The 27,164-nt window shown below is 35.6% G+C and overlaps 1 protein-coding gene and 1 long non-coding RNA gene across 11 annotated transcripts in view; both read right to left on the reverse strand.

Moving 5' to 3' along the window:
- Positions 1-27,164, reverse strand: part of PTPRK (protein tyrosine phosphatase receptor type K) — a 546,973-nt gene that overhangs the window by 180,896 nt on the left and 338,913 nt on the right. The window lies entirely within an intron of this gene.
- Positions 4,814-11,459, reverse strand: LOC140618714 (uncharacterized). Its single transcript, XR_012018811.1, has 3 exons — positions 11,368-11,459; positions 8,942-9,074; positions 4,814-5,099 (listed from the first exon to the last, which is right to left on the reverse strand). It is a non-coding gene; the product is annotated as an uncharacterized lncRNA (long non-coding RNA).

Raw genomic sequence — 27,164 nt, forward strand, 5'->3', positions numbered from 1 at the left:
GTAAAACCCCCAGGGGCTGGGGTCAGGATGAGGTAACTGGTCTATAATTACTACATGGGGCTGAGTCCTGCTTTTTTAAGCTTTATAATATCATATAAAATCATTTCTGATTTTTATTCCCTTTGATTTTCACAAATAAAAACAAGGCAATAGGCCCAAAACATTGAGTGTTAAAAAACAAAAACAAAAAAACTCAAACAACTAGATGTGAGAGAGGAGTGACATAATTCTTCCATTGTTGGTGAAGCAAATAACCAAAACAACTGAATTGGTATATGTCCTATATTCTAGGTTCACTGGACTCTGAAGAATCTGTACTTTGCACTCATAATTCTTTCCAGGGAGAATATGTCACCCCTTCCCTCTCCTGCCTGTCTTGCTCATCTTTCCAGAGGCATCCCAAATGCCACTCCTTCTGTTCAGCCTTCCCTGCAACTTTCAAACAGTTGACTGCTATCAATGCTCTGAAAATGTGCCCTGTCATCACATTACATAAACATCTGTTTATCTGTCCCTTCCTTCCTTGATCTCATATTTTTTTATTGAGGAGTCACAAGTTTATAAATATATAAACATAAGAGGAAGGAAGTGCTAAGCTGGAAAACAGACAAATTCAAGGTCACACAGTGACTGTGCCTAAGTGATCTAGGGGAATTTAGTTAAACTTCCTGTGTTTACTCTGAATCACTCTGGGAGGACAAAACAACATCAACCATTCAGGTCTGTACTAAGGATTAGACGTGATGTATGTCAGGTGATTAGCACAATATTTGGGAAGGAGAATTATGTTTTTAAATGTCAGTCATTATTATAATCAGTCAATAACTCAAATGTGGACTATCGTGTAATAGTACTTTGGTTGGAGCAAGACAAAATACTAAAGGAATGCAAGGTTAAAATAATTTTGATTGAGATACCAGAAGTGTGAAGGCTGTCATTTGGGAATTTGATAAATGTTTGTTAAAGTTACTTGAATTTCCAGATCTCTTGAAAGCTGAATGGGAAGTTAATGGATAGACAGAATTTTGAGAAGCCCAAATAGAGAGGAAGATATTTTCCCCAATTTTATGGATTTCAGCTTTATTCCAATCCATTTGTCGGGTATTCTCAACAGTCAGAACTCAAGAAAGTCCTATATGCTTGCTATACTGTATCATTTAATAGATTTATATAGCCACATAAAAAATAAAGTGGGGAAAAGTAGAGAGAGGACAAATTAAGGTATTCTTTTTTTTTATTTTTATTTTTATTTTTATTTATGATAGTCACAGAGAGAGAGAGAGAGAGAGAGAGAGAGAGGCAGAGACACAGGCAGAGGGAGAAGCAGGCTCCATGCACCGGGAGCCCGACGTGGGATTAGATCCTGGGTCTCCAGGATCGCGCCCTGGGCCAAAGGCAGGCGCCAAACTGCTGCGCCACCCAGGGATCCCAAGGTATTCTTTTTTTTAACCTTACCTTAAACTTTATTTTATTTTATTTTTTTAACCTTTTGGCCAAATTTTATTTTATTGTATTTTAATTTTTTAATTTTATTTAAATTCACTTAATTAACATATAATGTATTATTGGTTTCAGAGGTAGAGGTCTTATATAACACCCACTGCTTATTACATCATTAGCCTTCCTTAATATCTATTAAGTTACCCTATCCCCCATCCCCTCCTCCAGTGTTTCTTATTGATTAAGAGTCTCTTATGGTTTGTCTTTCTCTCTGATTTTGGCTAGTATCCAAAATCTATAAGGAACTTATCAAACTCAACACCCAAAGAACAAATAATCCAGTCAAGAAATGAGTAGAAGACATGAACAGACATTTCTCCAAAAAGAAATACAAATGACCAACAGACACATGAAAAATGCTCCACATCACTCAGCATCAGGGAAATACTGATCAAAACCACAATGAGAAACCACCTCACACAGATCAGAATGGCTAAAATTAACAAGTCAGGAAACAGGGATCCCTGGGTGGCGCAGCGGTTTGGCGCCTGCCTTTGGCCCAGGGCGCGATCCTGGAGATCTGGGATTGAATCCCACATCGGGCTCCCAGTGCATGGAGCCTGCTTCTCCCTCTGCCTGTGTCTCTGCCCCTCTCTCTCTCTCTCTCTCTGTGACTATCATTAAAAAAAAAAAAAAAAAAAAAAAAAAAAAAACACAAGTCAGGAAACAACAGATGTTGGTGAGAATGAGGAGAAAGGGGAACCCTCTTACACTGTTGGTGGGAATGCAAGCTGGTGCAGCCACTCTGGAAAACAGTATGGAGGGTCCTCAAAAAGTTGAAAATAGAGCTACCTGATGATTCAGCAATTGCACTACAGGGTATTTACCCCAAAGATACAAATGTAGTGATCTGAAGGGGCACCTGCACCCCAGTCTTTATAGCAGCAATGTCCACAGTAGCCAAACTATGGGTAGAGCCCAGATGTCCACTGACAGATGATAGGATAGAGAAGATGGGGTGTATATGTATAAAATGGAATATTAGTCATCAGGAAATGAAATATTGACATTTGCAACGATGTGGATGGAACTGGAGGATATTATGCTCAGTGAAATAAGTCAATCAGAGAAAGACACACATATATAATAATTTTAGCACATTATTTTGTACTATTAGATACATGAAGGAAACACAAATGATAAAAGAACCCAGACAGAGATCAACACACACCTAATGAGGTGATCCTCATCAAGTAGCAGGAAAGACAATACATTCTTGGCAGATGAAATCTTAGATCAAATCTTCAAAAATCCATATATGTATGGGTTGACCCTGTGACAAGTGGGACATGCATATTCTACAAAGCTATGCTTATTGTATGTTAGGCAAAAACTTTTACTGTAGGGAGAATGGTATCTAAGAGGAATGGCTTAAGGTTTACCTTTTAATGGAATAGTCAGAGAAACAGTAATAGATGATGAATGAGCATGTAAAAGCTATAAGAGACAAAAAGAGACAAACTGTATAATATAAAAGGAAATTCCTTTGAGACTTTTATTAGTGAAGAAAGAAAAGGACAGAGCACAGTGAGGAAAAATTGGGGTCAAAAGATTTTTTTCATTGATAAAGAGATTAGGAACATGAATATTTGTAGGCTGTTTGGAAGAACTGGTGCAATGGATGGAGGAAAAATAGCTAAGACAAATTATTTGAAGGAAACGGTCTCTGGAAAGATATAAGCAGCTAAGATTAAGTGGACTTGGGAAGGGGTTATTACACCTGGAAATCATATAGGATGCACAAGCCACAGGGTCAAGAGAAAGGGAGAAGGAAGCAATTCCTGAAAAATGTTTTACTGAAGAAAGGGAGGTAGGAATAATCAGAGATGAGAGCAGATGGCTTTGATTTTTCCCACTAGAATCAAAGGTGAGATTTTCAAGTAAGATTTAAGAGAGAGCTTAGATGTTTAAAAAGAAATCAAATACAGATGAATGAAAGTGCTGATGGTAAACTGGTCTTTTACCAAAGCCAGTCCATACAGTGCAGGGACTTCCAGTCACAAGGTATCAGGAAAGGGGCCTGATGGAAGGATGAGGCCTGGAGAGAGGTGGCAGCAAGCTAGCTAGCCAGAGTGAGTTCAGCGGAAAATAGTCAAGTAACAGAATCTGACTGGGGGGAGGTGTGCAAGCTGAGAGAAACTGAGGAATTGGAGTTTATAAATGGGACTAGGAAAAAAAAAAAAAAACGGAATCTGAGTAGAGAAAGACCTTGAGGCAAGAAGTTTAGATACCAAAGGGTCTAGGAATGCATGGGGTCTAGGAATGCATGGATGGATGCATTAAAAAACAACTACTCTAAGAAATGAGTTTTCTCTTTGGCTGACTTCGTTAGATCCCCTATGACAGTGGTAGAGGAAAAAGAAAAAGCATGACCTTCGTGGCAAATGGTCACGAATGAGTTTGCGCAAAGTTGGCAGGATGATAAAGACAGCAGCCTTTCTATGTTGTGACTGGCAAAGCCGGAGAGACTCAGACAGAAAGGTGACAGAATTCTCCATACGCCTAGCTCCAGTCTGAGGGAATGTGCACTGGTGACCTGCCTGGGACGGGGTGAGAACTGACCCCCCAACACCAGTACACCAGCTGCTTTTCTGTAAAATCAAATAATCCAACTAAACTAGAATCTGTCACATGCCTTCCAACACTCGAAGTTGATTAACATGAGTTGATAATAAAAAATATATATATACATATAAATAAATAGTATGTATTATATGTGAAATCAAAATCAAAAGAAGATCAAAGACATGAGAGAAACAAAGTAAGTTACCATGGCAAAGGTGAAAAAATGGCAAGAAGCTGAAGACTCTATGATTAAAAGAATTTTCTCAGTAAGGTACACAGAACAATGTGCAGCAGCTACTGGGACACAGTTGAGAAAGCTATTAATATATAGTATAAGAAAAAATAAGTAAATCTGTTTAATCATGTTCATCTTTCTCTAGCTTGTGGGTTTTCCTATTATGAGTTAGAGCATATTATGTATTTGCTATCAGAAGAAAGAAAATGTTCTTTCCAGTATTTGATTTAAATTACTTGGGTATAAAAAGGTACTACCAGAAGGTGACTGGACCATTCAAACTACAGTTAGCATGACATTTTTTCCACCACAGTTCTATAGATTGAAATCCATCTTTCAGGTTACAATGAATATAAATAAATATGCTGCCCCCTGCCCCTTTTAAGAATCGGTAGGCTTAGAAAGAATTTAAGGTAAAGGCATTATTACATTGTCGTTTTGTCAGACAATGATGCTTTAGATACAATGCCTACTAAATGAAAAATATAAAATTCAGCAAGGCCTTGTTAATCATTTCATTTGATGGAAATTTATTCATTCAATATTCCCATGAAAAAATGGCCCTTTTTCCTCTGAAATATTAAAAGAGCTAAAAAAGGGTTTATGACAACCAGTATAAAGGTGTAGTTAGGGCCTCCATTTATCAAAATAAGCTTCACTCTCCATGGTCCCAAGAAAAAAGTGAGACTCCATAAATACTATCAATAATGATGATGGAAGATTAGGGATTCAGAGGCATGTATTCTTTAGCTAAGAACTGATTTATGACCGGAGCAGGCTATGAGTATGATGAAAAATTCTGTAAGAAAAGAGAAAGTTGAGTCAGGGTTGTTGGCTAAGATTTAACATATAGGTCATAGTATGTATGATTTAGTGATCTCACTAGCACATCACATCTCTTACAGGCATTTGTTAATGATTAATAACATATTTTGAAAAGAGACTATTCAATAATAATAAATTAGTGTTAAATCATGAGTATTTGTGTAATGGAGACTACAGTATCAATATCAACAGCAAAAAATTAGTGAAAAAAGGAAGAAATTAATTAAAATTCATTTTTATTGATAATTGATCATTAGGATCTCTAAAAGATCACTGTATTAAAAAATGACATAGATGACCTGAATAATATGACAAAGAAGATTGAATAATGACAAGATACCATCTTTTACAAGAGAGGAGTGCACATATCCATGCCAAAAAAAAAGAAATATCATTTACTTGGTTAATGAATAGGTTTGATAAATTCTGAAAAGGCATAAGTTGCACTATCTCATTTCAACCAGAATGAAATACAAGTAATTAAAACCAACTGGAGATTTGAAAAAAATAAATGATTCACCTAAGGAATTACTTCATCAAAGAGCAAATAAACATGCAACTAGAGATCATTTTAAAATAATGAAAATGATAACCCAATTTCCAGCTATTATAAATTCTCAAAATGTGCTACTTGGGTGGTGGTACAAGAGGAAAATACAATTAGATGTATAAATTATATTTCATTTTTATAATTATCATGGAAATGATAAGCACATGGAAAAGTAGAAAGAAAAATGTAACAAACCCTCATATACCTAGTTTTAAGTAATTATTAGTTGATGTGTTCATATCTGGATCTATATAATGTCTACACATTCCGTTTGTTAATACATGGTTTAAGACCACTTTAATATATGTCCTCTCTTTCATATCAAACCTTAGTAATTAAAGAAACTAGATCATTTATCCTATAGAGTTTCCTACATTCTAGATTTTTCTGCTCGCATATGCTTAGTATTATTTACACATCTCTCAGTGCCCAGAATTTCCTATAAACTGGTGGTTAGCTATAGCAGCTCATTCAGATTCAGGCTTATATTTTTTGGCAAGAATTTTTCATAGGTATCATGTATACCTATCAGAGGCAAAGAACGTTTAATGGCCTCTCCTTGTGTGATGTTAATAGTTATGAATGACCATCAACTAAATCCATTCTCTCTTTGAGTTTTGCAAAGTGGAAATATCATAATTCTATTTCTTCTTTATTCAGTAGTTGGAGTAATCCTATAAAGAGAGCCATCTCTCTTCAGCTGGTTACCCTGAATTATAGTTAATACAGGAAAGACATGTTAAATGTTTGATGTGTTCCCTATATTTACCAGTTTGGAGAGTATTATGTTGGTTTCCTAATATCATCCAAAGATTATCAATGTCAATTTTTAAGTATTATTATGAACTTAAAATTTTTAACATATTTCATATGTTTCAATCTACTATAGTTCTTGCCCTCTCTGCTTTTTATCCCCTTCCGTTTTTGTATTATTCTTTCCTTCCTTCATTTTTTTTTTTCCCTTAAAATATCCTAATTTTGGCCAATGGAAGCAACTTCAAGCTCTGTCACTGTGCTACAACCCTAGCAACCTTTTACAGCTTCCTTAATTTCTGGTGTTACAAGATGTTTCTGCCTCAATCTGTATATTTCCTCCTCCAGATGTGTTATCCAGTCATTCCTCCAAAGGACCACAAAAGTTTGGATAAATTAAAAAGTGTAATTCCAGTAATATATTGCTACAAATGATATGATTATTACAAAGCAGTCCTCAGTGCTGAGATGGACATGAGTAAGCACAATACAGTTGTCAGTAGAATTAGTCTTATTATTTTTGGGTGTGAACACCAGGTTTAAGAACTACAAGTTCTATGCCCATGCAGCAATTATTATAAAGCCTTAAATTTTATAGTTTTATTATTTTTTCTCATGATTTACTATGAGTGTATTGTGCTTGCTCATCTTGAGTATTTTTCTGTAGTCTGACACAAAGTTGTAATTCCTAATACAAGCTAACACTATACCAATTGTACCTGAAATTAAAAAAAAAGAAAAAAACAGACATGTGTAATTTCCAGAAGCCCAACCTAAATATAAGATATATAGAAGTCTCAATAATATTTATTAATATGGACAACAGAAAATTTACTTAAGGTCCATTAGCAACAAAATTAAATGCAATATAAGATAGTTGTTATAAGATTATAAACTTAAGATAATTCCTTAAGTGTATAGAATTTTCAGGACTCATTTTTAGATGATTCTTAATTAACTGCTTGCTTATTATGTGTGTCTCGGCCTGTATACACATGTGCACACCTGTATGTACATCAGAGGGGCTGTAGACCATCATGGTTGAGAATATGGGTCATGGAGCCAGGCAGCCTTACTTTAAATCAGGGCCTCTTCTTTTAGTAACTGTGTGACTCAAGTCACCTAACTTCTCTCTGTTTCAGTTTCTTTGCCTTGAAAATGGGGAGAATAACAGCTCATGCCATTATTGTGAGAAATTAAATGAATACAGGTCTATAATTGCTTATCCTAATTCTGAAATATGATGACACTGTGTATAGTATTTCAATATCCTCCCTGGTGTTCCTGCCAGGGTATTCATGTGTCTGAACACAGTATGTTGCTAGAGATACCCTGGAGAATTGTTACGCTTTCGTGTCTGAGCACAGGCTCTTGATTTTTCACATTCTCCTTCATCTTCTTCATTAGGACTGCATCCATGCGACACCTGTCACTTTCTCTTTTTAAATGGAAAAGGTGAGGCTCCTGGATGGCTCAGTTGGTTAAGCCTCTGCTTTCACTCAGGTCATGATTCCAAGGGTCCTAGGATCCAGCCCAGTTGTCCTGGCTCCCTGCTCAGCAGGGAATCTTCTTCTCCCTCTGCTCCTCACTCATGCACATGCTCTCTCTCTCAAATAAATAAAAATCTCTAAAATAAATAAATAAATAAATAAATAGGTACTTCAAGACAGGTCAGGATGAGGATGATCTCATTTCTTAAAACATATATATTACTTTCTTTATTATCATTTATTGGTATCTATTATATTTTATTGGTATGTACATGTAAGCATATGAAGTACATCATATTTGACTAAAGCACAAGCAGAACCAAGAATGACGTTCCTGTAAGATCAATAACCTGATTATCTGTTCTGGATGATTATGCAGTTCGTGAATGCATATTTGCAAAAACATGCATATACATGTTTGTCAAAACATTATACACATATTTGAGTATCTGATTTTTTTAAATCTCATCCAAAGACATTAAATATAAATACTCAAGAAAATATTTTGAGGCATCCATGACAAAATGTCAACTTTTTAAATGAATGGCCTCTCTGTCTAGTTCACCCTAGACAGAGGCTGAGCTGCGTTCATCCTGGAAAGTGAACAAGGCACACATTTAACAGCGGAGGAACAAGGCCACTGAGGGAAGCCTGAATGCTTTATCTACAACACACAGACATTTTAAAATAAGTCACCAGAAGTTAAATTGCAGAGGTCTACATAAATGCCCCAGTTTCTAGTTCCCATTTCTCATTCATTTTCTGCATCTAAACCCACATGAAACACCAGTGCTCTCAAATACTTGACTCTTTAAGTAACTCAAAACATATTCGCCCAGTGGCCACTTCAGATTTCTCCTTTCCTCTTCATAGACCTTTATCAATCAGTCATTTATTATAGTTTCTTTCTTCCCTGCCATTTGAAATGGAAACCTGTTTTTCTTCAATTTCTTTCACTTAGATGTATATTATCGTTCTTTTCCATATGCACCTGGAAAATGTAATAATTGGCAGAAGTCTCACCTCTCAGGTGATCGTTTCTGAAGTTCTTCTGAATTCCTCAGGACTCATATACATGAAAAACCATTTTTGGGCCAAAGGTCCTGCTCTTGATTTACTATACAGCATTCCTCTTAATTTCTGAATGTATATGGAGCTGTCAACAAGGTCAAAATTAGTTTTGGGTGACAAAAGATGCTACTGAAATGCCTCTTAGATTTGAAGAGTTGTAAAATTCAGTGGAGAACAAAAATAACTTTCATGAAAAGAGGAGAGACCATGATAGGAAGAAGAGACTCTGAAACCTAAAGGTTGTCAGTTTCATCTTACTGAGTAACTGAATATTGAGTGTACTTCCCAAAAGGTATGAAGATATTTCAAGGTATAATTTTTCATGTTTTTGATCCAATGAAGTAGATCAAAGTCCCAGACTACAAACTTTCCACAGACTACCTATAGAAGCTCCAAATAACTTCTGTTACCTGGTTATTTTCCTGGTGTAAGTGTAACAACATACCAATGAGGTTTACTCTTAACTGCTGTTTTTTTGTAGAACACGATAAAGCTGGATCAATCCAGTTAGTACAGTTTCTTAGCCAGTGGTGCAAGCTAATTTTATATTTAAGATATAAAATAAAAATTGCATAAAACACTTTTCCTGAGTTATTTTTATAAAATATCATAATCCAATATGATTTTTGAAAGAAATCACAGAATGAAAAGCAAAGTTTATGCACTTTCTGAAAAACCAATCTAGAACTTTTGTATTTTAAAAGAAAATGAAAATAAAATAAAAAGAGGCACAATATCTTAAAAGTCCAACGGTGCCCATAAAGTCTATTTTCTTCCTGTCAAGATCCTTCTCAACCTGCTGTGAAGACAGCAAGATAAATGTAAGGTGTCAATCATTTCTATGTCAATACATTGTGATGTCAAAACACAGGAGAATGTGGATTTCTACAAAGAATGGGATGCCTGTAAGTAAACACAAAATTTGACATAATGTCTACAAAATGGACAAAACAGGCCAGATCACATTCATTTATAACCTGAGTTTCTCTTTTTTCAATAGCACAAATTATATATTTTTATAGAAGCATTAAACTTCACTTGTGCTGCAATATGATATGACTCTTTAAAATTATTCTTCATATTTCACAACACTGAAAAGCTCACTGATGTTTAAATATACCTCATATTCTAACAATTAAACATTATCATTCATATTAAGTAAAGGCAATGTACTTAATTAAGCAATCAAAAAGGTAGAAATAGGGATACACTGCATTCATTCTCAAGCACAGAAACCTGGTACTTGGAGGGGACAAAAATATTACTCCTTTTTTATATATAGTACAGAAACATATCCAGTGTATTTGTGGAATTCAAATTTTACACAAAGAGATTAAAAAGAAATTATGTAATGTCCCTGGGGAAAATGGGTGATAATGAAAAAGGTTGAGAAACATTGAATATATCCCCATCAACTACAGAAAGAAGTCAGTAACAGAATATAAGTGGAGGAACCATGAAACGACAGAAATTTAACTCAAAGATGAAAGAAGTCTGAACTCTTAACACTGTGGAGACAGGTCAGTGGAAAAGAGTCGAGTTAGAAAAATTGGGATTTAAGTTACAGTTCAACTTCACATCAGACGTGTCTTTGTCCAATTATCTCTCCTGAACCTCATTTTCCTAAATCTGTAATGAAGATACTACCCAAGCTTATTTGATTTTTTAAAGCCTATTTAAAGATTTTTTAACTAAATACAATAATGTAAATAAATACTTAGTGCAGCATCTAATACATTGACAATAATCAATGGTATTAAATAAATATTAAGTACATAGTACTTATAAATTAAAAATTTACATTGACCAGGTGAAACCAAGGCAGGGGCCCCTGGGTGGCTCAACAGATGGGCGTCTGCCTTTGGCTCAGGTCGTGACTCCGGGGTCCCAGGATCGAGTCCCGCATCGGGCTCCCCACAGGGAGTCTGCTTCTCCCTCTGCCTGGGTCTCTCATAAGTAAATGAATAAAATCTTAAAAAAAAAAAAAAAAAAAGAAGAAGAAAAGAAACACAAGGCAATGTTTAGTCCTCAAAAGTTTACAAGATGACATTAGAAGACAGATTCAAATTAAAATAGTTTGAATAAAAAGGAGTTCCTTAGCAATCAGAGTGATCAGACTCAAGTTAGCGAAGGAAGCTTTGGAACCTCTATTTCTATAAAATTTTAGGTGACTACACCTCCATCTGTTCAAAACGATTTATACATTCATGAGCCTTAAGGAGAGGAGCTCGACCAGATGGTCTGGAATTCTCTTCCCTCTCTATTATCTTCAGACCTCAAATAGTTTGTGTTAAACACACCAGCTTAAAATCATCTATCATGGATCTAATGGAAAAGATAGGATGCTAGCCCACGTTCCAAAGAACACCATAACTTACATTTTGAAACCATTTGTTTAGCGTGTGAAATTTTGTCAGAAATAACAAATGATGACTGCATTCATAATTAACAGTTCCAGGGCTATCTGGAATATAAATCAGAGAGAAACAATATTTGATGAATGCATTACTGAAAGTTCATGTTCTCGTAGCCCTATGTGAATTGTCAGTGTGTGTTCCGTGGCTCGTTATGATTTATCTTCATCAGCCATAGGCCAAAATTACCAGACTCCAATTACTTTGCTTCCCAGTTTCGAGAGAGAGGGAGAGAGAGAGAGAAATTATGTCCGTCTACCACAGGAGATGGCTTAAAATGCCCGAGGTAAAGAAAGTAATCTACTGTTCTCTGACATTCACTGCCTGAAAGTCGTTCACATTAACAACCATTCAAACTTGTTTAGTGCAAGCCAATTGCTTCTATTTCCCTCTTGTCAGTTACAATAGCTTCAATTCAAATTAGGTCTTATAAAATTAAAAAAATAAAATAAAATAAAACTTTGAGCAAAGCCTGACAGGGGCAGATATGGGTCCTGACAAAATGTAATGCCTCTGAATTTACCGACTTTAACATAACAATTTTCAAATTTTGATTCTCACAAACAACCATCTACCCATTTGAACATATGCTCAATTTTATTCTCTTATTTTTTGCCCCCAAGTCAGCGTGTGATGATGGGTGATAAATATGTTTACCAAGATAAACTGAAAAAAAGAAAAATCCTTCACTTATACTAAGTACAGCAGCAGCAGGAAGAAAAAAAACAAATATCCTTAATTTCAACAAAGACTATGCCGTTATTTATGGTTATGAGATAGAGATCAAGTTACATTCCAAACTGCATAATATAATCTAATATTCTATCACTAAGAACTATTATGCTCATATAACAGACCATTAACTTGCAGACAATTCAGAGCTCACAAGGTTAACATCAGCCCTACAAAACGAAATGGGGTGACATTTAAATAACGGTAAGTGCCAATATACTATTACACAACCTAATGGAGATATTAGTTTTGATGTTTATCTATTATGTAGCACTGCAGGGCTCTGATGTTTGACAAGTGGATTCACTAATTTTTGGTATGATTCAAGGCATCAGTCTTACATGTGCGAATACAAATGTACAACATATAATGCGACTCCCAGTGAACTGAGTCTCACCCTTTCTCCCCTCCTACTTTTGCTATATCCTATCTCGTTTTCTCCTCCATGTTGGTAAGTTTGCACTTAAGAGAGAAAAGGCATTGGGGCAGCTATTTCCAGGCTTTGCCAAGTCTGTATGTGGTGGGAAAGCCAGAATGTAGGCACAGCTGATCCATTCACTGAAATTGTTTTATGCTTTTCACGTATAGAGAAAGAGCCCGAGGTAAAAGCAACAGATCCAATTATATTTAGAAATAATTAATTGTCAAATCTGGGGTGAAGGCTGCATGTCAATTCAAGAATGAGTCAAATATCTCATTCTGTGTTCAATTAATAAAAGAAAGAGTAGATGCTTTCCGGTGAACTCTACCCGGGTGAAGTCCATTAATGTTGAAAATTGAGCAGTGAGACGTTAAGGAATCTGCAAATATTGAAAAGATCTGCACAGTAGCCTTCTCAAAGGTGATGATCAAGACCTCAGAGAAAAATAGAACATGGACATCAACACTGACAGGCTCTTCTCTTTTCTCTTCTATGTGACTAGCACAATTTCAGGTGTCCTCGATACTTTATCACTGTTATCACTTTTCTTCTTAAAATTACTTCAGACCATCACCATGAAACTTAATTAAGGTACTTGTGGTGTATCTCTGCCATCATTTATTAAAACAAATCTTTATTTTTCTCATGAGAAACTTTTATCAATGCGACTACATTCTGCTTTTCCTTCACTGTGGTGTTTTGAATGTCTTTGGGCTGGAGCAAACGTGAATGACTTAACAATTTTTCTTTCCCCCATTGTGGGGGGTACATTTATCCCATAAAATGAGACAATGTGATTAAGTAGCTCAGTAAAAAAAAAAAAAATACTACTCAGCTTCCCTTAAAACTTTATATGCTTGATGGCAGAGAAAATGAAGAAGTGTCATATTTGAAAAAGGTTAAAAGCAAGCTGAGTTAGCTTAACAATTACAGAAAAAGAAAAAGATTCTTACAAGTCTGTTATGCTGTGACTCCCTCTGACAATCTCCTGAAGTCTTCTTATTAGAATGAGGTTTACAAATGCATAAAATGCAGTGTTACACCGTAAGCCAGTTATAATGAACAACAGCTACCAAATTATCTTACAGATGTGATACAGTAATAAATGTATTAATTTAGTAATGCATTGCAGACAGGCAGGTCTAATAACCACTGTAATCCCAAAATGGTGATAAGAGTAAATGATATCTCATGCTGTCTGCAACACCTGTAATACAGTATGAAAATACTTGTGATGTGTGTTGGAAACCAAGTTATCAAAGTTAACTAATACTGTCGTAGGCTATGGCCTTTATTCCCAATGAAAGGAAGCACTGAATTAAAACTGGAGATTAATGAAAAGAAGATGTAATTTTTTTTCATGTGCAGATTTTCCAGTGGTCTGAGTTCAATTCAAGAACACCTGGGTTAAGAACATGTTTGAGAGGAATATGTTCCAATCTCCTCCATCATCTTCTCTTGTATAGCTCACTCCCATCACACACACCAGTACCTTACTGCCCATCATCTTCTGGAGCACACCTGTCACCAACTCTAGTTATCTTTTTCCAGTAATAGCCAATGCTGAAGTTATTACATGGAAATATATATATTATATATATTATTATATATTATATATATTATATATATATAAACATCCACATATAAATAAAGATGTTTGAAAGGAAACATTAATGATGAACCAGAGATAGAGCCAATAGTCCAAGACAATAGTTGAAATCCAGGGGTATAACTCTTATCATGGAGACATGGCTACTATTTTTGAATGAAACATGATCCTATTCTCAAGTTATCATAAGTTTGTGTGACCCTATGTTTATCTCTCAGCTGTTTCCTCCATAGAAGAAGATCTTCATCCACTGAATTACTAATTGCATTATACTTTAATTGGGTTTTGTGTATGACATTACTATGAAATTGGTTGTCCAATATATTATGGTTTATTCAGGTAAAACTACAACTCTCCAACCTCTCTAACTTATGGTAAAAAATATGAATCTGTTTTGACACCATTAATACAGAATTAATATATTCATTTAAATTAACTTCAGCATCTTAATAATTAGCTGAGATGAACTGGTTTTGCTGATGTGCATTTAATAAAAACTGTCTCAAAAAAGCATGGAATAAAGATACAGTTGGGGATTGCAGAGGATTAAAAAAAAAAGAAACTTAAAAATCACTAAAGGTGGGAGGAAGGCCAAAAGAAAGGAACGTGTGTAAAAAAGACAGACAATATATATGAGTGAAATTTGCTAAAGAAAAATAGAGAAACAGTCAAGTGTTCTGCATATTTTCAAATATATCTCAGATAATAAAAATGTTCCAATTATAAATAATGACAGTTCAAAGAAGGGAATATAAAACAAAAGGAGATGAAACTTAAGTTGCCACAATTCATTAAAAAGAAAATCCAAATAGCCGACAACCAGATAAGATGTTTGAACTTGGGATAATTAGATATATAATTAAAATAAACAGATATAGAAATAGTTTTATACTCAGGCTGCCAGAAGTGGACATCTAGCAATATTGAATATTAGTGAAGAAGTATAGAAACTGGGACTTAAACAATTTTGATGGTGAGTATTAATGAATTTTATATTTAAGAGACTTTGGAATGCAATTTGATAATTTCTAGTAAAGGTGAATATGGATATATCATATAACACTGCCATTTCAATTTTAGTTCTATAACCACAGAAATACTTGTATATGTTTCCAAGAAGACATAGATGGTATGAACAATGTTCATAACAGCATTGTTTATAATTGAAATAATAATGGAAATAATTTAAATGACCATCTATAGCAGAATGATACTGAACAAGTCAGATTTTTCAATTTTTCAGCCATAAAACTAACACACTAGATTAATATGTTTCTACATGAATAAATGTTATAAATAGGATATAAATAGGATAAAAACTAAATAAATATTATGAATAGGATAAAACCCTAAACCAAGAGAAAATGTTATTTGTTCTGTTTGTTTATGTATTTAATGCATTTTTTTTTTTTTTTTTTTTTTTATTTATGATAGGCACACAGTGAGAGAGAGAGGCAGAGACACAGGCAGAGGGAGAAGCAGGCTCCATGCACCGGGAGCCCGATGTGGGACTTGATCCCAGGTCTCCAGGATTGCACCCTGGGCCAAAGGCAGGCGCCAAACCGCTGCGCCACCCAGGTATCCTTTAATGCATTTTTCTAAAATGCCTTCGAAACACTGCATTCTCCAAAACAACATACTGGAAAAAACCCATAAGAGAAATATGAAATAAAAGACATGGGCCAATAAGTCATGGTAAAAGGACTAATTAAAAACACTTAAATCTGGAAGTAGGTTGAGACAGCTGAGAATATTGGCTATAAAATGGATGACAAATGTTATATAATCTCACAATATAAAATAACAATGTTTCCAAAATACATTATTGATTACTAGTCATGTAGTAGTGAACTAGAGTGTTCATGTTTATAGCAAAAAGTTATCATCCAAAATAAAAACTGAATTTCAAAAAATTACCATTCTAACCACTTATTATTTTTCATAATCCATTTTTATAACGCATGTAAACCTTAAAATATACTTGATCTCACTGCTAGATCAGTTTTCCCACATGATAACAAATAATGTTCTTTCATACAAATCTCACAGATGCAATTCTACATAGGTTTGCGTGGAGGTGTATATATCCTGCAAATTCTATGCACGCAAGGTTTAGAATTGCCATGAAATCACCTAGGACTTGTTGGCACATTGCATTAATAAAATTTAAATAAACAAAGAAACCAAAAGAGGGAATGAAAGAAACACTCATGATGGGAAAATTTTACCTAGCTGACCGTCATCACTTCAGTTTTACCTTAGTTTCACATTTTATCGTTAGACGAAACAGATATTTGTTGTGAGGAACTAGTACACACAGAATACATTTTGGAAATTATTTTATCTGACCACTCACCTTTCTCCTTTTTCCTCTGTACACACATACACATACATAACATGCACACACATGCACATAGAAAAAGATGTATAAAATGAAGTTCACCAAAAGCATTTTTTCTGCATGATAGGACTTTTAGATGATTTTGGTTTTTTCTTTGTATGTTTGCTTTCCACCTTTAAAACTATGACAGAAATGTAAGAAAAAAAAAGTCAAATTAACTTTGGGTACTGAAAACAATTAGTAGATATAAACTTTTTTAAAAAACCATTTGCATACATAAAGTAATACGAAGCAGACCCAAAACGTTATACATGGCTAGGAAGGTAAAATAAGCAAGATTTTCATAACAAATAATAAAATGATTAGTGTTTTTTATGTTTCCTCTATCAAGACAAGTGTTCAAAAGTATCTCTGCCTTAATAAAATTCATAATAAAATTTATTACAGATTCATATGGTACGACGAATGAATATTCAAGTATTTACTGAAAATTAATGAACTAAAACCAAACCTAACCTCTTTGAAAAAGTTTATATCATAAAACAAGTGCAGGTAATGGTTAGATATAAGATGATAAAAAGTAAAATAGATATGTAAAAACTTTAAACTATGTAAAATATCACTGTATATTTATCAAAATTTTTGGCAAGATAAATGAATTTCTAGATTTAGTTCTCAGTTGTAAGAGTACTTCTTCTAGATCTTGGTAAGATAAGGACAAAGCTACTAAAATTCTGACCAACAGGTCTTCCTTCTGGCTTTAATATTAACTGTTCATAGGAGACATAGCTTTTAGAAAATCAATTTGCTTACAGCCTGAAGACAAAATAATTTAGTAACAACAAAGAACAGAGAGATATTCACCAGGATTGCCTGAAGGATACGCAGTACAGACATTCCCCTGGACCGGCACCACTCTAGCCCTGAAACAAGCTGAGCCCCAAAGAAGACTTTTTTTCTCTTATCAAAGTATATTTTTCTGAAGCAACTTATTTATCTTTTGAAAGCTGGGTAAGATTATAGATTTTGGACCAGAAGTGTCTGGATTCACATCCCACCTCAACCAGTTAATAATCACATAAATTCAGACAAAACATCTGACTTATCTGAGATTCCTTTTCTACAATTATAAAATAGAACACCACCACCACTTTGCAGGTTCACTGCAATAATTAAATAACATAATCATATTGTAAATACTGAGCATAATTCTTAGAATACTATGTGATTGATAAACATTAATTCTCTTATTATAAATAATATCATAGCTACTGATTGATACAGATTTTGCTTGTACTACTTATCAACTGAGAACACAGTCTATGATCTCCTTTATTAATAACGGATTCTATGGCATAAATAATTTTACCTATTACCCTCTGAATTTATCTATGTTTTTGTCCCCTCGGGTCCCTTTTCTCTCATGTTATTTATCAGTTTAACATTCTGTTCAATCTTGTATATTCTAGTAATTATTCTTGAAATTAAGTAGCAAATACACATATTCTTTTATAAATATATAAATAATAAAATGAAGACTGTGTGTGTGTGTGTTTTTCATTTGTAAGTAAGCCCTATCCCCAACATGGGGCTTAAACTCACAACCCCACCATGATCAAGATTTGCGTGCTCTACCACGTAGGCAACCCATAAAGACTATTTGGATAATGTTTTATATCCTGTAAAATTAACATTGGTATTAGGTTTTCTGTTACCAAAGTTGACTTGGGTTGTCAATAATATCAAGAAACAACTAGAAATAAAGTACTATCGCTTCAGAATAAATATTCAACTTGCCCCAAATTAATCGACATTGGTAACACAAAATTTCTTTGGCATCAGTCCAGTGTTTTCACCTGAGACATAGCCTGTGCTGTGCCTTATACATAAATATGGATGAAAAAATCAACACAACACAAAATACTATTACAACTTGGTTGGTGAAAAATGCAAAATGGCACGGAAATACAGCCAGCAGAAAAGAATTCTATTTAATAGTAAAGATTGCATTGACATATTAATTGCTGGTAAGAACTCTAACAAATGGAATAAACTTTAAACATACAAATTTAAAATAAAAAAAAACAAACTACACCAGAAGTTTAGGAAAAAAAAAAAAAAAAAGGTTCCTGACATTATTATTTGCCACTGAAAAAGACTGGTGATTCATTCTATATTGAACAATATAAAAGTATTTTTCAACTTGTTATTCTAGTGTCTTTTTCATCTGAGATATTTTGGCATTCATCTTGTTTTCCATAATATTTTTACCTGTCCCCAGCAGGGGTAAGTTACATTTTACAGTCCTTGGTTACTATCGAAAGGTAAATGGGTCATACAACTAGGTGGATTATGGCAAAATTTCCTGAAAGAAATTTCTCCTAGGTAATTTTCAAAGAGATTATATATCACCAAGCAATCCAACTATATAGTAAGATTCAGAACTAGTAAGAATTCTATTAGGGCAAAATTTAAAAGCGGAACGGACATTTCATAAACTTGATTCTTGCTATAATCACATGCTGCAGTTATTAATAATATCATCATTACGTGGGTGAAACATTTACTATTTGTATATTATTTCTACTTATATGCCTTCCCCAAATATAATTTAAGGACTGATTTTACTTGCTGCACCTGACCTAGCAACTGACTCAATTAGTACTAAATAAAATTTGCCAGTGCAGTTATTGTCAAAAACCACCTATCTTTAAATGACAACTTAACTGAATTCTAGTCCAAGGCCAAATATTTTCAGTTTTGAAATTTTTAAGAAATCTAATTTAAAACAACATTCTAAAGGAGCAGAGCAAAGTGATTTTTTTTTTAAGCCTGTAAAAAGAAAATGACACTCACAAGTAGAAATCCCCTCCAAACTAAATTGCTGGAAGAAAAAAGCTGCTGAATGATCCATGAGTGCCAGAAAATATGTTCTCACACAGGCGCAATCTTAGATGGAAATCTAGTGATACATCCCAAAATGGAGCAGTTAATTTCATTCTCTCATCCATTTTGATTGAAAAGGAAAAAAGGTTTTTGCTTGAAATCAAACTTCCCAAACCTAAATTAATTGTATAGTTCAAAGTACATGCTTTTATAAAACCCTCAACTATACCTATTCACAGAAATATGTGTGTGTGTGCGCGTGTGTGTGTGTATCCCGAACTGAATTTTCAATATTCACTTGCAACATCATTAGCACTTTTAGTTCTTACATGGATCCTTTCTTTTAATATAATTGTCCCAATTTTAAAGATACGGAAAGCAAGGTAAGAAAGTCTAACTGAACCGTGAATTAATTCAGTCCATGTGCATCGTTAAACACCAATCTCTTCTTTCTACTCTGTTTTTGGTAAATTTCTTTTGTAGTATTTATTTTTGCAAATAAATGACTTTAAATAATGTCGAGAAATGATAAAACTTGCTGTACAATTATTATCTGATTTTTCTTATTTCATCATACTTTGATTTTCTCACCATATTACATTCAAATTAAGACTTTATAATTTCACTGAGCATGCAATATTTGCTACAGAGAGGGCATAACTTATAAAATCATTCCCTACTGTTGAGCATTTAGTTTCTTTCCAATTTCCGCTACTCTATAATGTGTTAATTTAAAATACGCGTGTGTGTGTGTGTGTGGGGGGGGGGTGTTTTAAGGTAAATTATCACAACTGAGATGACTGATCTAAACATTTTTTTATAACAAATGTTACACACTGTTCGGAACAACATGGGAGGAAATGATTCACATGTGTTTCGAAACACAATAAATTAGCAGTGACAAAACGCCGAAATCCTACTGGATGAATCTTTTCAGGTGATCTAAGGTTTCTTTTGTTTCCTATTGCTTTGTTAGTCAAAATCATTTGAATTAGACTGTGAACAAACTTTTTAAATGGCAGATGGATTTCTGTAGGTATTAGCTCAGATGTCATAATTAAAATTCTAATTTTAAATGACACAAAGATTTATTTCTTTTTTATTTTTTTAAAGATTTTATTTATTGATTGATGAGAGACCCAGAGAAGGAGGCAGAGACACAGGCCGAGGGAGAAGCAGGGGGAGCCCGACGCAGGACTTGGTCACGTCCTGGGCCAAGGGCAGGTGCTCCACCCCAAGCCACCCAGCCCCTGGGCGCCCCCAACACAAAGTCCTGCACATCGTTGGGAGGTCCAGGCCAGGGCTGCCCCCCAAGGCTGCCTGTAGGGGCCCAGTGCGGGGAAGGGTGCAAGGGCCCTAACGGCCACCAGCAGGCCAGTGGGAAATGCCCCACTGGCCACGTTCAAGGTCCACCCACTCATCTCCATCATCTCCATGTCCATCCCCAGTGTCTGCTTTCCTGAGCATCACCTCCTCTGCGGGCAGAGAGTGGCAAAGACTGAAGGCCTGGGTGCTTCCCGGCCGCCTTCTCTGGGCAGTTAGGAAAACTCTGAACTTCTGTGGGCATTTTCTAAAGAAAATGTATCCTAATTCGAGGACCTTACTTAAAATACAAACAGACCTTACGTGCCATTATTAAGTTGCCAGAGAAATGACCTCCTTCTCAGGAGTGCTATTTTGGGAGCCAACGCTGAGAATTCATGTGCCATCTTTTAAAGAAATAAGTAAGAGGCCTTTCCTGAGAGGTTCATTTCAATGTAATAAACCTTCACTCCAGGAGATGATACAGATGTCTCAATTAAAGAAGAAGTCATTCAACAACTACTTTGGAAACATCCATGACTACAAAGGACATTTTTGGGGAACAAAACTTGTAATCATACGATTACAAAAGCAAAAAAGGGCAAAACGTTCATGTTTGACACCAACTGACAGATCATGAATGACTTTAGTGAGGCTAGGGTTACAACTGTAGGTTAGGTCTTTTTACAAAAAGAGCCTTCAAAAGAAAGCAAAAATTGTGTGAATCCCTTAGACTGTGCACTGGTACGCATGGACACATACACACACACTAATTGAGAAAAATAATAAAACAAAGAAGCAAGCTACACACTTGTAAGAGAAACTTCCTTCGGTCTCACTATAAGGTATTTTCTTGGTAGTATGATACAGCTCACGAAAGAACAAGGAAGAAGGTCGGATCTAAACTCAGGGCAAGAGTGAGGGCAGAGTGAGGTCAGGAGGGAAGGAGAGGGGAATAGCAAAATAACACCTTAAGTAAGACTTTACTTTTCCTCAATACAGTTAATCCAAAGTCATTTCAGCCAGCATGTCACAACCTACTTCTACATCAACTGGGTTTGAGTGACAAAAATTCGCCAAGCCAAAAGTGATGCAGTATTTGTCAAGAAGATTGAATTGCACTTTCATATTAGTACAAAAAGTGGCAGTGCATGATGATTGCCACAAGTATGAGGTTGTTTAGGGGATAATTCGAGCGCCTTAACAGTAGGTAGTAATGGAAAACGTCTATCTCTTTTTCTTTCCTTTCAAGGTAGGCACTTGTAATGTGCCTTGTTACACTGCCAAACCGTTTCTCACTCCAAACTCCTTAAATACCACCTGTCCAAGCCGAAAATATATTTTTTAACTGAAGACAAATGCACTATTCCTTGCTAAAAACCACAATGTAACAAATGCTTTATTGCCCCAGGAAAATTAAAATATCATGTACTATCTGTAATCTAGGAGCAGCTCTGTTTCACTGTTCTGCTAACGTAGGAACACATTTATTTCTCTATTTTTCAGAATTTTGAGGACTGGTGTATTAAAGGGCTGTAATAATACCCTTTTACTTTTTGAAAGAGTTATTTCTAACTCTGAAATAATTTCTTCATCAGGTCAGTTCTTGATTTTAAATTTAAGGTAACAGTAATATTATCCCATCTTAACTTTATTAGATTTGTACACGTTTCTGTCAAAACATATTTCCAGGAATTCAGCAATTTCCAAATCTGACATTTTCTCTCATATAGCCAATTTCACATTAGAGGTGATACTAACCTATCTCATTAAAAATCTAATAGGGGATCCCTGGGTGGCTCAGCGGTTTAGCACCTGCCTTTGGCCCAGGGCGTGATCCTTGGGTCTTGGGATCGAGTCCCGCGTCGGGCTCCCTGCATGGTGCCTGCTTCTCTCTCTGGTGTCTTCTCTCTCTCTGACTTTCATGAATAAATAAAAAAAAATCTTAAAAAAAAAAACTAATAATGGAACTGATCGACCAATTTTAGAATGTACTTTGAGCCTTTTTACTAAAATTGCACACAAGTAAATAACTGATTAGACTAACATGGCTTTCAAAAAGGCCTACTGATTACTTACAAAATTATAATTATAAAAGTATTTTTTTTTAATTATAAAAGTATTATAACCAAAAGAAAAAGTAGTCAGCTAAAAAAGTAGAAATCCAACTTAACTAGCCCATATGATTAACATTATAGTCAAAGACTCATGATCATTTAAGAAATGAATCACTAAAGATTCCCCATTTTCGTTTTAATACTGGGAAATTGTGGAGTCATTTCCTTAAAATGATATTTGTACTGCTGTTTTATAGTCCAGTCTCAATCTTGCTGACCTACTTTTTAGTTTTTAAGAATATTCCACTAAAATCTGACAGAGTAGGAACACTTATTTTCTGCTCTTCACTGACATAGGTGTGTGCTCCCCACCTCTGATGAACATCCTGGGATGGTCTAGATAGTTAAGTCTATCCCTCAGAATCTTCTGATTTAAAGGTTTACACAACCAGACTAATTATTTGTAGCTCATTTTCAAACTCCAGTGTAGAATTTGAGACAATACTGGAAAAAATTAGTTGTTATGACTTGAAGTTCTAGTAAGCTGGCTGTCCAACACTGCTTGTCCTACTAGCCTTGCAACGCATGAGCACGCCAGCCCTGCTGTTATTCCCTTGTGCACAGGACCCTCTCCTGTCATGGTGTGCGGTCCTGGAAGGATGCACATGCTGTAGAAGGGCCCCGTGGATCGCTGAGGTGAGGCATCAGGAGAGGTCAGCAAGTGACACAGGAAAGAAGATAGAAGCGAACTCAACAGACATTAGCCTATTTGCTAGTCTGCCTGGAATCAGCTGGTGGAAACCCACACTAGACCACATTTTGATTCAGCCCTCAGCATAGTGCTCTGGGCTACCCATCATGGGGGACACTTCTATTGCATCTAAGGATGTCACAATTAGACAAACTCATCAGTGTCTATAAAACAGGAACAAGCTTAATTTGTAAATATAAAATGCTGTATATTTCAAAGTCAGTTCTTTGCAAAAACATTAATAGTTTGAGTGACCTGGACAGTTCATGCAATTAGATACTAATGGAAATAGTATGAAATAGCATAACAGTATAATCCCCCCCCAAGAGAATATAATTTTTTCATGTAGTTGAATAAAACAGGGTTGACTTTCTAATTCAAGAAAAGCATACCCATGACTCCCGACAACACGAATGACCATGTGATGACACCCAAATCCATGTATCCCGCTCTCTACCTTCTCTACTTACTGTAGAGCCACGAACGTAACAGCCTACTCAACATCTCCCTGAGAACGCTAAACACGGGTGACTTTTCTTCTAACATTTTCCCCAAGGTTTAACCCCTTCAAGTTAAGACCTGTCGCTACACCTTATTTCCCAAGGCACGATTCACTTCCAGTGTGTCACAAAAATTGACTGATGGCACCTCTCAAATCTCTCTCGACTCTGTTGCCTCATTGGAATTCTTATCTCCACGGCTTCAGTTCAGGCACTGATCAATTCTTCCTTAGACTGAGGTAACAGCCTTCTAATCTCCCTGAAATCTCCTTTCAATCTTTTTCCTAAACCACCACTAGAGAAATATTTTTCTTTTTTTTTTTTTAGATTTATTTATTTATTTGGGGTGGAGGTGGCAAGGGAAAGAAAATCCTGAAACAGACTCCCTGCTGAGCATGGAGCTGGACATGGGGCTGCATCCCAGGACCCTGAAATCATGACCTGAGCCAAAATCAAGGGCCAGCCACTTAACCGACTGAACCATCCAGGCACCCCCACAAGAGAAATATTTCTAGAAAACCTCACACCACTCTACTAAACATTTTAAAATTTTAAAAAAATCCAAATTAATTATTCTTTTAAAAATCACTCCCTACAACAAAATATTTTAATGTATTAGTTGAAAAAATTAAGATGGACAAAAAATGGACTGGTGGATTGATACATGATACAGTGAATAGAGCAAAAGGTGAATTGTAGTGGTAGATGTGTGGGTATTCACCACATAATTCTTTCAGATTTTCTGCAAATTATGATTCTTGAAATACCAGAGAAGAACTGTTTTTAGTGATATGGCTTGTAATGTAGCAATGGCTAATATTTATTGTGAGCCTCCCACGTGCTAAGTAAGCATTTTCCATGCATGGTCTCTGGTGGTGCACAATAATATTTAACATTTTGGCATGTTTTTGGCTCTCCAAAAAAATAGAGGAGGCGATGAGGGGAAAAAAGCTCTGTTTTGTTGCATTTGCCAACATCCATGTAGTAACACTCTGGCTACAGTTTTAAGCTTCCCAAGACCAAACTGCAGGAGATAAACATGAACGTATCATCCTATATTATCTCCAACAAGCAGATAGAACAGACATAAATAGCTGGAAGAGCACAGATAATGGTACAATATATGAAAATAAGTGGAACGTTCTGAGAACACATTACTTTTGTTCGAAATATAACTGGCATAGTATTAAGTTTGTAGATTTTAATATTGAATAATAATTTAACAACTGGCTGGCAAAATTCCTTAAAATCTAACAATCAAATCTCTGCTTTAGCACATCATTGATTATCTCACAAATATCAAATTGGGAAGGTTCAATTATCGATCATTATTTTACAGATGACAGCATGAAACATTAAAAAGGATTTAAGCTACTTGCCCAGAAGTAATTATTAGAGCCAGCTTTCAATCTAGAATTTGCTGACTCACAAAACCCTATTCTTACAGACTTCTGACTGATGAAATTCTACTCATACTTCAAGGCCCCTTTGTGTTCCTAGAGAGCTAAAAGCACCTCGATTATTCCACTTATCAGTCTAATTAGGTGCCTACATGCCCATCTTCTAACCTCTCCAGGCAGTTCTGTGTAGAGATTCACTCAGGCAGCCTGATTGTGCACCCACGAGTTCATTCCAGTAGTACTCACTACATGAGAACTATGAGAACCAGGATTCCTCATGCTCCAAGAGGTTACAGATCAGTCTGTGTCTTCGAACACCCCCAATGGACTGCAGTGTCTAGGATATAGGAGGACAGTCACATAAAAGAAAACCAGAGAGTACAGCAGGGATGACAGCCTCGCTTTTCTCATCAAATAGCATTTCGATACTGATCAAATCGCTTCACTACTGTGTGCAAGTGCGCAGAATGGTAATTAATGGGGAAACTGGACTTGATTATTCTCAATTGCCGTCTTGCACAAAAACTTCGTGGCTGCATGTATGCCCTTGCAGCTGCTGGGAAACCGCGTGGATATACTACCTACAGAGTAATTGAGCAATGTGTGTCAAAAAATTTTGAGCCACGTAGAAGAAAGATATGTGCAAACTTCTTAGGGCAGCATTTACAATAGCCAATCCCGGGAGTACAAAATTTCAGTCATAAAAGAGTGGTTAAATCCGTTTGAGTACATAGATCCAGTAGAATATTGGCGATCGTTAAAAATGATGGTTAGAACGTCCTATAGAAGGATTAGAAATGAGTGACTATGGTGGCAAATAAAGTAAGCAGAATGTAAAATTGTATACATCCTGTACCTACAACTTCAAGAAAAAAACAGGCATAGAGAAAAAAATAATACTGCATCTACAAAAATGACAATAGTTGTATCAACACTGTGGCACTTTAAGTGCTCTTTGAAAAAATTCTGTGTGCAAAATTTTGTGTAATACTTTGTTACGTACACTTTATTTAAAAAATTGGGGTGTATGGATTCTAATGAAGTCTTTACCAAATCTGGGACTTCCAGCAGGGCAACTCTAAAAAAACAAGCCTAGGGATAGTAAGTGCACCCCTGGCACATTTTTTTCTCCTAAGTAGAGTAGAATTAGTTGTTTTATTTTTTTTGAAGTAGCAAATTCTTTTTTTTTTTTTTTATTGGTGTTCAATTTACTAACATACAGAATAACACCCAGTGCCCGTCACCCATTCACTCCCACCCCCCGCCCTCCTCCCCTTCTACCACCCCTAGTTCGTTTCCCAGAGTTAGCAGTCTTTACGTTCTGTCTCCCTTTCTGATATTTCCCACACATTTCTTCTCCCTTCCCTTATTTTCCCTTTCACTATTATTTATATTCCCCAAATGAATGAGAACATATAATGTTTGTCCTTCTCCGACTGACTTACTTCACTCAGCATAATACCCTCCAGTTCCATCCACGTTGAAGCAAATGGTGGGTATTTGTCATTTCTAATAGCTGAGTAATATTCCATTGTATACATAAACCACATCTTCTTTATCCATTCATCTTTTGTTGGACACCGAGGCTCCTTCCACAGTTTGGCTATTGTGGACATTGCTGCTAGAAACATCGGGGTGCAGGTGTCCCGGCGTTTCATTGCATTTGTATCTTTGGGGTAAATCCCCAACAGTGCAATTGCTGGGTCGTAGGGCAGGTATATTTTTAACTGTTTGAGGAACCTCCACACAGTTTTCCAGAGTG

This window comes from Canis lupus, chromosome 1 (genome assembly GCF_048164855.1).
Source record: "Canis lupus baileyi chromosome 1, mCanLup2.hap1, whole genome shotgun sequence".
Taxonomy (NCBI): domain Eukaryota; kingdom Metazoa; phylum Chordata; class Mammalia; order Carnivora; family Canidae; genus Canis; species Canis lupus.